The following is a 15233-nucleotide window of genomic DNA, read 5'->3' as shown; positions in this document are numbered from 1 at the left end:
CTGTAGCATCTTACTATGCTGATGGACAGTGATTACAATGGGACGGGGAGGGACTTGATAATATGATGACTTACTAAATAAGAAGTGGTTTAGAGAGAGGAAGATGGAGGCTGTAGACTGGTAGACACTGATGCCTCTCAGGAATGGGCGGAGTTGAGGGGGAGTGGGCTGACTGCGAGCAAGGGAGACAGCAAACACCTGTAGCTCACCTATGTTCAGATCCCAGGCTCTTGTGGACAGCCATCTCTTTTTGGCACTTGAGTCTCTAGAAATGGATGGCTAAGAACTATTATCTGAAATGGTAGGTAACCATAGACAAAAAACAAAAAAATAAAACTTGTAAGAAGAATCATTTATCAGCAAAAGTCCAAGTTTCCTAAAGATCCAGCAATAGGCATTTATGGCTCCTCTTCTTTCTCTTTCTTTGACCTAAAATGAACATGAAGTTGAGAAAGTTCCTTGGTGTTAAGTTCTTGTTCCATCCACTTCACTAAATCTAGCCTTTGTCATAAGATTTAGGATGTTTGCTTTGTGTTAATCACTTCCCCGAAACCTTGGAAGTCAGCAACAATGCAGGGCCAGATTTTCTCACACTCCATTTTTTGTTTGTTATGTTTGTTTGGCATGATACATGCCAAACCCAGCTGATAAACCTTAAGACCTTCTGAATGTCAAAACTCTTCCATAAATCCTTAATGGAAGTGCATTATCAGACCATATATATCAGCATATGAGCACCACATCCTGCACTACCATCTGTAAACAATATGCCTTGAAGGCTGCAGCAACTCTTGGGTCCAGAGGCTACAATAATGCCATAATACTGGAAGGCAAAAAGACCACTGTGATATTATCTCCATAACTGCCAACACTAGGAGGACATCTGGGAGCATTGTCTTATTATCAAAAAAAGCCTTGTTTGTAAGTCTTCCATCCTTGTGTACTCTTTGATGACTAGAGACAGTTAGCTGGTCATATAACCACTGAACGCTGCCTAGGTCACCCAATCTTTATGAGTAGAATATCATGTAACAGACAATTCAGCCTTCAATAGTCCCTAAAAAGCACTGGGGTTTTTGAAGTGATACACCAACAGAGGTTCTAGCTTAATATTGTATTCATTTTTAAATGGTGTTAGCTTATTTTGGATGGTTTATATTCTGGCACTTTTGTCTCCTTTTCTGAAATGAACAACTAGATAGCATTCACTTCCAAAAATAGCCCAATTTCATCAACATTAAAAATTTGCTTTGCAGTTCAGTCATCTTTGTCATTAGTTTTCCACAATTCATAGGCTCATCTTCTTTCTTTGCGGGCTTTTCAACATTTTTAGGAGACATTTTCATATAATAATGTGGGGAATCTGATGAGGTAATGCAGAACATATTTAAACTGTGGAAGTGCAGGATTCAGTATTCTGAAAAGAAGAGCTTAGAATTTACTGCAGCAATCTGTAGCTTCTCACCTGAATTTGTGCACAAAGCAAATAGTTGAACTGCTGTGCTTTGCAACATGGATTTGCATAACAAGTTTTCTTTTCAGACAATGCATTTGGGGGCAAATTTTTAAGACATAAACAAAGATTTGGGTAGTGAGATTTAGATGGCAAGAGATACTCGTAATAGTATTAAAAGTATATAAACCAAGGTTAATAATAATATCCCTGAAAGGTGGTAGTAGTTTCCCTGAAAGATGGGACAGGGTAATTTTAATAATTTCTTTTTGTTCAATGCCTCTAATCTATAAAAATGAGTATGTATCAATTTTGCAGTTTAAATGGGAAAATAGATAAATCAATAGAATAAAATTCCATCTACCTGGACTGGTGGAGTACTTCATACCTGAACCACACACAGGAAGACGCTTTAATATATTGCCTATCCATTTATACTGTGGATGTTTATTAAAAAATATAACAAGATATTAAAATGGGACTCTTTTTTGAATCCGTATCAGCAGAGGCCACCAAGAAGCTCAAAGCCAAAAAATAGATGACAAAGGAGACTTGCCAAGGTGTCAGAAAACTGGTTTTTTCAACCTTAGCTGCACGCATGCCAAAGGTATAAAAGGGGTAGAAGAGGTGGAGGAAGAAAACCTTCCAAGCTAAGACGTTTTCCCTTCCCCCTCCCTTGGGAGATAGAAGACTGTTTATCTTTTCCCTGAAGCTTGAAAAAAAAGGGGCTTTAAGGACAGTGGAGGGCACATTGGGAATTGTGACATGTTGTCTCACTTAGTAAAATAAAAAATAAAACAAAAATAGCAATTGTTTTAAATTGGAGGTGGAAAGGAGGAAAGTGTAGCTGAAGCCGACTAAATACTTTGCAGCCTCTCAGACATTCAGCTAATAGACAATGCCTGAAGCTGACCGCTGAAGGAACAGTAGTGTTTTCTACTATTTAGAGTTAGGGAGGTAACCATTAGAAACACTGAAACCAGGAATAGTTATAAGCATTTATTATTTTTCTAATCAAGTAGATAATTATACAATTATCCTTTTAAAAAATAAAATTACAATTAATTTGGCACAAATTAATTCCGGGAAAGTGGAAACCACAAACGCCAAGCGAATCAAGCTGAATCTATCCTTTTGCAAATGAATTCCACCTGGCAGATTTATTTGGAAATGAAAAATCATCTTAGGCTACAATATTTTCCCAAGTCTTTGCCACACTTTCCAGGGTGATTTCCAGCATTGCCACACCTCTTGGCAGCCAGACTCATGTCCTGGGGAGGTACAACATTACTGTCTTTATGTCACATTTCAAAGTCTACAAAAATTATCCTGGCTCACAGCCCAATTTCATCCAGGCTTATGGTTGCTTTTTCTAGCTCCAGTGTGTGGGTGTAACATATCTGGAAGGCTGAAACTCTTTCTCTAACAGATTACAGCACAGGTTATCTGTCAGTGCTCACACCTGTTGGAGACAGGAGGTCTGCGAAGCACTGTTTGCATCAGTAACAGTAACAGTGCTCTTTGGACCATTCTAGCATCTCAAAGCTACCACCTTTCTCATCTCTTTACCTAACACTCTTTCATATACTTAAAATCTGCATTCTTCCTAAAGCACATCTAACAGGAACATGTTGGAATAAAACCTTCTGAGAGGAACTAAAACCCCAAAGGTATTTAGACAGACATTGAATGTGGTTGTTTTCATTTCAGTGATATAGCTGGCTCACTCTCCCTGATACACAGCTTTTCCATAGATTTTGGAACAATTTCAACAGTTATGAAGCACCTAATATCTGTCAAGTTCTGTGCTAGGAATTGACAAGGTAGTTTAGCAAATAAATTAGACCCCCCAAGAAGTAACAAAATACAAGTTCTGTGATGACAGTAAGCACAGGGTGCTGCTGGAACTTATGGGAGGGCAACTAACCCAGCTTGAGAAGAAGAGAGCATCAAGTAAGGCTTCTTGAAAGAAAGGATAGGGAAGCAAAAAAGGAAAAGGGCATTCTAGGAAAAAGGCATAGCATAGATAAGGAGCCAGAAAAAAGGTGGGGAATGTTCTGGGAAGGATTTTTATGGGAAAGTAGTGAGTAATGGCTCTAGGGAGGTAGGAAGGGGCCAAATCATAAACAGAGGGCCTTTATGATATGTTCAGGAGTGGTATGTTTCAAGTAGTCCCTGGGAGAGCCACTGAAAACTTCTCAACAGGAAAATAACAAACATTTTGTTTTAGGCAGATTAAACTGGTTCTGAAGGATGGATGCAGGAGGAAAACAGGAATACAGTTAGACGATAAATCAGACACTTCTATGGGCCATTTCAAACCTTCTCAGCCCCACCTCTTCGTGCTGGAGCCATTGCTGGAGTATGTGCTACCGACCTCTAACTTCTCCCCCAAGGATTTCTGAGGCTTTGAGGTCTCAAAATCACTGAGCATTCATGCAAGTGCAGCCTGGAATTGCTGGGGATCTAATGTCCATGGGACCACCCTGGAACAACTGGGGATGGAAGCTGAGAAATCAGTGCCTCCCCCTTTCCCACAACAAATGGAAATTTTTGACAGAAGTAAGCAACAGCTGTTTGTGGAGATGGTCAACTTGATAAAGCAAACTGTGCTGGCTTTCCCTTCTTTGTTTAACCAATCTGACTCCCCAGGATAAACTACCACCAAAAAAGCCTGAACACAGGCCGTTGTGTCCACAATCTGCTTTTGTGGAATTCAGAATAAGACTAAAGTTTACCATATAAATCCAGGAGACAATTGTGTATGCCTGAAATAAAGCATGGGAGTGGGAAGGCAGCCAAGGGAATGGATTTATTCATAAGACCTTAAGGCTGTGAGATCAGTAGCCTGGCTATGAGGAATAAGGAAGAGAGGCAAACCTAAGCCTAGGATGATTCCCAGGTATCCAGCTCAGGTGGTAGGTTGGATGATGATGCCATTCTAGAAAGCTAGAGAAAAGAGAAATTGTTTTGGAGGGATGGAGGAAGGAGAAGAGACTTCAGATTTGAACATACAAAGTATGAGGCAGTTTCAAATCAACCAGGGGATGTTTTATGGATAGATACAGGCAGTTTGATACATAGAGGTAGATAGGTAGGTAGGTAGGTAGGTAGGTAGGTAGATGATAGATAGATAGATAGATAGATAGATAGATAGATAGATAGATAGATAGGTAGATAGATAGTCAGAGATAGGGTGACAGAGATAGAGACATAGAGATGTACATACATGCAGAAAATAGTACAGTGTATGTAAGATGGAAATAAATGAGACCAAAAGATGGACATTTGGGGAACATACACATGTAAGGGGAGGGCAAAGATTCTCTATTTTACATATGCAAAGGAACATATTGAGCTACATATATAGCTCAATATGTAGGGGGAAAAAAATAGTGACACAGAATCCAAAGGAGGGAATGATTCATCAAAAAGAATAAAATACCTAGTAATAAATTTAAACAAGGAGGTGAAAGATCTATACACTGCAAACTATAATAATGAAAGAACTTGAATATGACACAAATAAAATGGAAAGATATTCCATGCTCATGGATTGGCAGAAATAACACTGCTGAAATGTCCATACTACCCAAAGCAATCTGTAGATTCAGTGCAATTCTTATCAAAATTCCAATTGCATTTTTCAAAGAAACAGAACAAAATTTGCATGAAACAACAAAAGACCTCCAAATATCCAAAGCAACTTAGGAAAAACAAAGCTGAAGATATCACACTCCCTGATTTCAAACTATATTGCAAAACTATAGTTATCAAACAGTATGGTAATGGCATAAAAACCGACATATAGATCAATGGAACAGAATGCAGAACCCACAAATAAACCCATGCATATATATGGTCAATTAATTTACAACAAAGGAGCCAAAAATATACAGCAGGGAAAGAAAGTCTCTTCAACAAATGGTGTTGGGAAAACTGGGCAGCCACATGCAAAGACAAAACTGGACCACTCTCTTAAACCATACATAAAAATTAAATTAAAATGGGTTAAAGATTTGAAAATATAAGAACTGAAACCATAAAACTCCTAGAAGAAAACATAGGCAGCATTCTTGAACACTGGCATTAGTAATTTTTTTCTGGATATTCTCCCCAGGTAAGAAAAAGAAAAGCAAAAATAAACAAGTGGGACCACACCAAACTAAAAATCTTCCGCACAGCAAAAGAAACCATCAACAAAATGAAGAGAAAACCTATTGAATGGAAGAAAATATTTGAGAATCATGTATATGATAAGGGGTTAATATCCAAAATATATAAGAACTATACAACTCAATTGCAAAAAAAATCAAACAACATAATTTAAAAATGGGCAGAGGATTTGAATAGACATTTATCCAGAGAAGAATAAAGATGGCCAATGGACACATAAAAAGGTTTTCAACATCAGTAATCACCAGAGAAATGCAAATCAAAACCACAATGCAGTGTAACCTCAGACCTGTTAGAATGACTCTTACCAGAAAGATAAAAGATAACAAGAGTTGGATGTGGTGAGGATGTGGACAGAAGGGAGCTCTTGTGCACTGTTTGTGGGAATGTAAATTGTTGCAGTGACCATGGAAAACAGTATGGAGGCTCCTCAGAAAGTTAAAAATAGAACTACCATATGATCCAGCAATTCTCCTTCTGGGTATTTATCCAAAGAAAACTGAAACACTAATTCAGAAAGATATCTACACCCCCATATTCATTGCAGCATTACTTCCAATAACCAAAATATGGAAGCAACCTAAGCTTCCAATGATGGATGAATGGATAAAGAAAACATAGTTTATATATAATGAAATATTATTCAACCATAAAAGAAGGAAATCGTTCCATTTGCAATGACATGGATGGACCTTAAGGGCATTATGGTAAGTGAAATGAGTCAGAGAGGACAGCAACTTATCTCACTTACATACGAACTCTAAAACAGAAACACAAAACCAAGCTCATAGATAGAGAACAAACTGGTGGTTGTCAGAGGCAGGAAGGATAGGGTAGGGGCATGCAAAATGGGTGAAGGGGGTCAAAAGGCACAAACATCCAGTTATAAAATAAGTCATGGGGATATAATGAACATGATGATGACTATTGTTTAATAATACTGTATTGTACATTTGAAAGTTGCTGAGAGTGGATCTTAAAAGTTCTCAGCACAAGAAAAAAATATAACAGCATGATGATGGATATTAACTTTTTACTGTTGTGATAGTTTTTCAATATATACAAATATTGAATCATTGTTGTACACCTGAAATTAATAGTTATATGTCAATTATATATCAATTTTTAAATTTACAAATAAATAGAAAAAAAGATTCTGAATGCAAATGCAATGAATTTAGGTATTAATTTGGAAGCAATTATTTTAAACACCAGATATACCCGTATAGGAAAAATAAGTCTTACAGTCATTCAAGATTGATTTATGACCTTTAATAAGGGTTTGTGTTTGCATAGGGACTGTATATTTCTTATTAAATTTATTCCAAGGGATTTCATGACTATTGTAAGGGGAATTTTTTATTTGTTGCTTCAAATGCTAACTGGATATGGCCAGCTTGGAGAAAGGCTTTGATTTTTTTATATTAACCCAGTAACCAGCCAAATATTAATTCTATGAGATCTGTAGGGAAGTGTTTGGAGTATACAGTCTCATTATCTGCAAATAAAAATATTGCCTATTCATTTAACAATTTATATCAATCATTTAATTTTCTTGTACTATTATCTTAGGACTTTAAAAACCAAATAAATAGTTGTGCTGACAGAGGGTGTACCTACCTTTTCCTAATTTAATGAAATGATGTTAGTATTTCACTATGTTCCATGATATTCACTGTCAGTTGTTATAAAGACTTCATTATGTTTAGTTGATTTCCTACTATTGCTATTTTATTTTTAGGATTTTTTCTCTTTTAAAAAATTTTATTGTGCAAATAAATAATACAACTTAAAATATAAAATGAATATTATGAGAAATACCCATATATACACTATTCTGTTTAAGAAATAAAAAATTACTAATACCTCAGATGTTCCCTCTGTGCTTTGACCACATCCTCTCCCTTAATTTCACCCATCCAAGAGGTGACTGACATCTAGAATTTGTGTCAACCATGCTCTTCCTTTTCTTCAAAGTGTTACCTGCCCCTAACCAACTCAGTTTTTCTTTTTAAATTTATAGATAGAATAATGTTGTATCTATTTTTCTGACTTGCTTTTTCACTCAGTATGTCCCTGAAATTGTTATTGTACATAGATAATGTATTCATTTTATTGCTGTATGTCATTAAATAATGACTATGATATGATTTTCTTATCAATTCTGTTTGATTCTAATTTGGGAACATTATAAGCAAAGCCGTTGAGTTTCTAATTTGGGAATATGATAAGCAATGCTGCACCTGTACACCAGCAGATACAAGGGTTTCCCTAGGTGAGGGTTGATATAGGTTTGGTCATGACAGCTTTATTATATAATGACAAACCGATTCTGTTCAATAAATCAATTTTTCTATACATCAATACATCAATTTATCTATCTTTGCACTAAGGGCCATATTATTTATGTCTTTCATCCTAGAGCAATGTTCTCACCTTGTTCTTCCTCATGAGTTATCTTAACCATTATTAGCTTTTGCTCTATCATGTCCATTTAGAATCAGCCAATTTAATAAATTAAAATTTCTTATTGACGATTGATAATCAATTTGGAAAGTTTCCTAAGAATACTCTACTTTTATATTTTTAATGCCTTCTAATAAAGTTGTAATTTTCTCCATGTCTTGCATATCTTGTTGCATAAATTGTAGCATTTTCTGTTTTTTGTTGCTATTATATTACTTTTTAACTACAGATTTTTATTTTTGCTAGTGTATGGAAAAAAAAATTATTTTTACTTATTGTTTCCAGAACCTTATTAAACTCTGTGAATTTTTGGGGGGTGTGGGGAATGGAGAAGGGACTGTGTAGACATAAATCCCCTGTAAACAAGAGTATTTTTTTCCTCTTGATTTCTTGTATCTTTTCCCTTTTTTAAAAAAATGTATTGTCACTGCACTGGCTAGGAGCTCCAATATAATGTTTAATAGGACATTCTTGCATTCCGATCTTGAAGGGAATACTTTTAAAATTTCATCAAGGGAGATATACGCTGTAGTTTTTCTTTTGCTGTAAGTCCTTTATTAGCTTAAGGAAATGCTTTTCTATGCAGTATTTCAGTTTTCAAATGTTTTTTATGTATTTATGGAAATGATCCTATGATTTTTCCCTTTATTTGTTAATGTGGTAAATTGCATTAATTTTGTATTGTAAAGGCAACCTCTCATTCCAGAGATAAACTCAACTTGGTAATGATGTATCTTTTTTATATAATGCAGATTCACTTTACTAATCGTTAGAATATTAGCCACTTTAGAACTTTCCCACTGATAGTCTTGAATGAGATTAAACTGTAATTTTCCTTTCCTGTTCTTTGTTTTGCTATCAAGGTTATGCTAAATTCACTAAAATATGGAAAATGTTCTCATTTCAATCTGTTTCTTAAATTTGAGGTATACTTACCCTAAAATAGTCTAGGCCAAGTATTTATTTTCTTTGCAAGAAAGAATTGTAACTTTGTAGTCTATTATTTAATAATTATAGTAGCAACCAGGTTTTTGTATTTTTCATATGTCAGTTTTGTTCATTTGCTTTTTTTAATTTATCAACTTCAACTAAGTTTTCAAACTGAATGGCAGAAAGTTGTTCATATTATTATAAAGCACACATTCAGAGGTATCTATCATACCTAACACTATTTCTCTCTCTCTCAGACTTGCCAGATGTTTGTCAGTGTTACTGGTCTTCTCAAAGAACTAAGTAAAAAAATAAGCTACTATGAATTGTATAACACAGGTTAAGAAGTAGAATGCTGCCAGCAGCAAGCTAAGTTCCTATGTGGTCCTCATTTGCCCCCATGGAGGTTAAACTATGTTGATTTTTTAGAGTAATAACTTTCTTGCTTTTCTTGGAACTTTTATCAGAAAACTCCTCAACCTTCCATAATAAAATATCACTTTTTAAACAAGTTCCATAAAAAAATCCACTAAGCTTTCGGTTGGACTTACACGTGTAGGTTAATTTGGAGAAAATCCACATCTCTTTACATTATTCAATCTTTCTATTCATAAACATGTTAGAACTCTCCATTATTTTTCTCCTAGACTTTGTTGTTAGTATTATTCTTGGTGAGGATTTTATTGATCCTGCTTAGTAGTTGACATATGTTTAAGTCCCTAGTCTTTCCACAAACTTTGAAAACTCAACTATTCTCTCTTCAAATACTGCTTTCTACTCCTTCCCATGACCTAAATTTCTTTCCAGATACAGGGATGTTGGATGTTCATATTCTATCTTTTGTATCTCTTATACACCTCTTAGTACTTTCCAACTCTTCAGTGAGGACTTCTGAGTAATTTTCTCATATTTATCTTTTAGTTCATTAGTTTTCTACTCATCTGTGTCTCTAATTTCTAGAAGCTCAAACATGGTTCTTTCTCAAGTCAAGCTTCTTAAATATATTTGAGTCATGCTGGCCAATTATTCAATGAGTTTTTAAATAAATACATTAAAGTATCTTTTTGATTGATCCATTATTTCCAAGTTCTTGGGTCACAGACTATTTGCTAACCTAAGTTTACTCTCCTCACACCTCCTCACTTCCTATTTTACTTTTGCGCTCTAATCTTCAGCAGACCTTTTATTTTCTGAAAGACGGTTTCATATGCCCTAAGCCATTTCCAATGGATAGGTCAGATTTTTTCAGTTTAGGATCTATATAGCAGGGTATTAATTGAAGATCTATAATATTCCATGATCTCAAGATACTATCTCCTTTGCCTGCAAAGAGGATAAGGCAGGGATCCACTATAGTCCTTTAAGGCCTATATCTTGATCTTAAATTCCTCCAGCTCATCATTGGTATCAGTTTGCACTTACCACTGTGACTTTGATTTCTCTCAGTTTCTCATACCTGGTGATATCCTATTTTTCTTTCAACCTCAGTTACATAATTATTTTTAAATAATTTTAATGAAGAAACACTTGATGTTTCTGTTAGAAAGACATCCACTCGCTACATTTAGTCATATTGCCCAAAAGTCTTTAGTTAGAATTTTATTAAGAACAGTGGCTGACAAGATGGCGGCATGAGTAGGACAGTGGGAATCTCCTCCCAAAAACATATATATTTTTGAAAATACAACAAATACAACTAATCCTAAAAGAGAGACCAGAAGACACAGGACAACAGCTAGACTACATCCACACCTGCAAGAACCCAGTGCCTGGTGAAAGGGGTAAGATACAAGCCGCAGCCCGGCGGGACCCGATTGCCCCTCCCCCCAGCTCCCAGAGGGAGGAGAGGAGTCGGAGCAGGGAGGGAGAGGGAGCCCAGGACTGCTGAACACCCAGCCTCAGCCATCTGCACCAGAGTGCAGACACAGTGCATGCGTGGGGTGCTGGAAATTAGGGAAACAGGACAGTAAGACCTGTGAGTGGGTCCCAAAGCTGGCGCCCCAGTGACAAAGAAAAGCGAGTGCTTTTTGAAAGTCTTAAAGGGACAGGGACCCCACAGCTAGACGGAAGCATCCCAGGTCACAGTCCAGCAGCTGGAAATTCCAGGGAACTCTGGGCACACTAAACCCCTGGGCAACAGCTCTGAGACCCCTCACGGAGGTAAAGAGCCAAACAGCCCCCCATCCATTACCCCTCCGGGGCCCCGCCATAGCAGAGCAGCAGCCTGAGGCTGGCCACACCCACAGCAAGGGAGCTTCCTCCATACCGGCCCGGCAAGATACAGAGACCCAGTCTACACGCAATTGCCCAACACAAGCCACTAGGGGTCGCAGTTGTCCCAGTAAAGAAAGGCCAGGAGCCAAGTGGAAAGAGGCTTAACTCTCCCAGCTGATAGACGTGTCAATAGCACTCCACTGTGCCTATCAAAATGAAAAGGCAAAAAAATTTGATCCAGACAAGACTAACCCAGACAGCCTCGGCATCTGCTACATCCTCCCCTGAGAAGGAACCTGGGGAGATAGATTTAGCCAGTCTTCCTGAAAAAGAATTCAAAACAAAAGTCATAACCATTCTGATGGACTTGCAGAAAAATATGCAAGAACTAAGGAGGGAGATTACAGAAATAAAACAAGCTCTGGAAGGACTTCAAAACAGAATGGACTAGATTCAAGAGACCATTAATGGACTAGAAAACAGAGAACAGGAACGCAGAGAAGCTGATGCAGAGAGAGATAAAAGGATCTCCAGAAATGAAAGAATTTTAAGAGAACTGTGTGACCAATCGAAACAGAACAATATCCGCATTACAGGGGTACCAGAAGTAGAAGAGAGAGAAAAAGGGATAGAAAGTGTCTTTGAATAAATAATTCCTGAAAACTTCCCAAACTAGTGGGGGGAATGGCCTCTCAGACCACAGAGGTACACAGAACTCCCATGACAAGGGATCCAAGGAGGGCAACACCAAGACACATAATAATTAAAATGGCAAAGATCAAAGACAAGGACAAAGTATTAAAGGCAGCCAGAGAGAAAAAAATGGTCCCCTACAAAGGAAAACCCATCAGCTATCATCAGACTTCTCAACAGAAACCCTACAGGCCAGAAGAGAATGGCACGATATACTTAATGCAATGAAACAGAAGGGCCTCAAACCAAGAATACTGTATACAGCACGATTATCATTTAAATATGAGGAGGGATTAAACAATTCCCAGACAAGCAAAACTTGAGGGAATTTTCCTCCCACAAACCAGCTCTACAGGGCATCTTACAGGGACTGCTCTAGATGGGAGCACTTTAAAAAGAGCATAGAACAAAACACCCAACATATGAAGAAGGGAGGAGGAGGAATAAGAAGGGAGAGAAATAAAGAATCATCAGACCATGTTTATAATAGCTCAATAAGCAAGTTAAGTTAGACAGTAAGATAGTAAAGAAGCTAACCTTGAACCTTTGGTAACCACAAACTTAAAGCCTGCAATGGCAATAAGTACATACCTTTCAGTAATCACCCTAAATGTAAATGGACTGAATGCACCAATCAAAAGACACAGAGTAATAGAATGGATAAAACAGCAAGACCCATCCATATGCTGCATACAAGAGACCCACCTCAAACCCAAAGACATGCACAGACTTAAAGTCAAGGGATGGAAAAAGATATTTCATGCAAACAACAAAGAGAAAAAAGCAGGTGTTGCAATACTAGTATCAGACAAAATAGACTTCAAAATAAAGTAACAAAAGATAAAGAAGGACATTACATAATAATAAAGGGCTCAGTCAAACAAGAGGATATAACCATTATAAATATATATGCACACCATACAGGAGCACCAACATATGTGAAACAAATACTAACAGAATTAAAGGAGGAAATAGAATGCAATGCATTCATTTTGGGAGACTTCAACACACCACTCACTCCAAAGGACAGATCCACCAGACAGAAAATAAGTAAGGACACAGAGGCACCAAACAACACACTAGAACAGATGAACCTAATAGACATCTACAGAACTCTACATCCAAAAGGAACAGGATACACATTCTTCTCAAGTGTACATGGAACATTCTCCAGAATAGACCACATACTACACCACAAAAAGAGCCTCAGTAAACTCCAAAAGATTGAAATCCTACCAACGAACTTTTCAGACCACAAAGGCATAAAACTAGAAATAAATTGTACAAAGAAAGCAAAAAGGCTCACAAACACATGGAGGCTTAAAAACATGCTCCTAAATAATCAATGGATCAATGACCAAATCAAAATGGAGATCCAGCAATATATGGAAACAAGCGACAACAACAACACAAAGCCCCAACTACTGTGGGACACAGAGAAAGCAGTCTTAAGAGGAAAGTATATAGCAATCCAGGCATATTTAAAGAAGGAAGAACAATCCGAAATGAATAGTCTAATGTCACAATTATCGAAATTGGAAAAAGAAGAACAAATGCGGCCTAAAGTCAGCAGAAGGAGGGACATTATATAATAAAGATCAGAGAAGAAATAAATAAAATTGAAAAGAATGAAACAATAGCAAAAATCAATGAAACCAAGACTGGTTCTTCGAGAAAATAAATAAAATAGATAAGCCTCTAGCCAGACTTATTAAGAGGAAAAGAGAGTCAACACACATCAACAGAATCAGAAATGAGAAAGGAAAAATCATGATGGATCCCACAGAAATACAAAGAATTATTAGGGACTACTATGAAAACCTATATGCTAACAAGCTGGGAAACCTAGGAGAAATGGACAACTTCCTAGAAAAATACAACCTTCCAAGACTGACCCAGAAAGAAACAGAAAATCTAAACAGACCAATTACCAGCAACGAAATTGAAGCGGTAATCAAAAAACTACCAAAGAACAAAACCCCCGGGCCAGATGGATTTACCTCGGAATTTTATCAGTCATACAGGGAAGACATAATACCCATTCTCCTTAAAGTTTTCCAAAAAATAGAAGAGGAGGGAATACTCCCAAACTCATTCTATGAAGCTAACATCACCCTAATACCAAAACCAGGCAAAGACCTCACCAAAAAAGAAAACTACAGACCAATATCCCTAATGAATGTAGATGCAAAAATACTCAACAAAATATTAGCAAACCGAATTCAAAAATACATCAAAAGGATCATACACCATGACCAAGTGGGATTCATCCCAGGGATGCAAGGACGTTACAACATTCGAAAGTCCATCAACATCATCCACCACATCAACAAAAAGAAAGACAAAAACCACATGATCATCTCCATGGATGCTGAAAAAGCATTTGACAAAGTTCAACATCCATTCATGATAAAAACTCTCAGCAAAATGGGAATAGAGGGCAAGTACCTCAACATAATAAAGGCCATGTATGATAAACCCACAGCCAACATTATACTGAACAGCGAGAAGCTGAAAGCATTTCCTGTGAGATCGGGAACTAGACAGGGATGCCCACTCTCCCCACTGTTATTTAACATAGTACTGGAGGTCCCAGCCACGTCAATCAGACAAAACAAAGAAATACAAGGAATCCAGATTGGTAAAGAAAAAGTTAAACTGTCACTATTTGCAGATGACATGATATTGTACATAAAAAAACCCTAAACACTCCACTCCGAAACTTCTAGAGCTAATATCAGAATTCAGCAAAGTTGCAGATACAAAATTAATATACAGAAATCTGTGGCTTTCCTATATACTAACAATAAACTAATAGAAAGAGAAATCAGGAAGACAATTCCATTCACAATAGCATCAAAAACAATAAAATACCTAGGAATAAACCTAACAAAGGAAGTGAAAGACCTATCACTGAAAACTGTAAGACACTCTTAAGAGAAATTAAAGAGGTCACTAACAAATGGAAACTCATCCCATGCTCCTGGCTAGGAAGAATTAATATCGTCAAAATGGCCATCCTGCCCAAAGCAATATACAAATTCAATGCAATCCCTATCAAACTACCAACAGCATTCTTCAATGAACTGGAACAAATAGTTCAAAAATTCATATGGAAACACCAAAGACCCCGAATAGCTAAAGCAATCCTGTGAAGGAAGAATAAAGTGGGGGGGATCTCACTCTCCAACTTCAAGCTCTACTCCAAAGCCACAGTAATGAAGACAATTTGGTACTGGCACAAGAACAGAGCCACAGACCAATGGAACAGAACAGAGACTCCAAACATTAAAGCAAACAT

Source organism: Manis pentadactyla, chromosome 1 (assembly GCF_030020395.1).
Source record: "Manis pentadactyla isolate mManPen7 chromosome 1, mManPen7.hap1, whole genome shotgun sequence".
NCBI classification, from domain to species: Eukaryota; Metazoa; Chordata; class Mammalia; order Pholidota; family Manidae; genus Manis; species Manis pentadactyla.
This window is presented reverse-complemented; position numbering follows the sequence as displayed.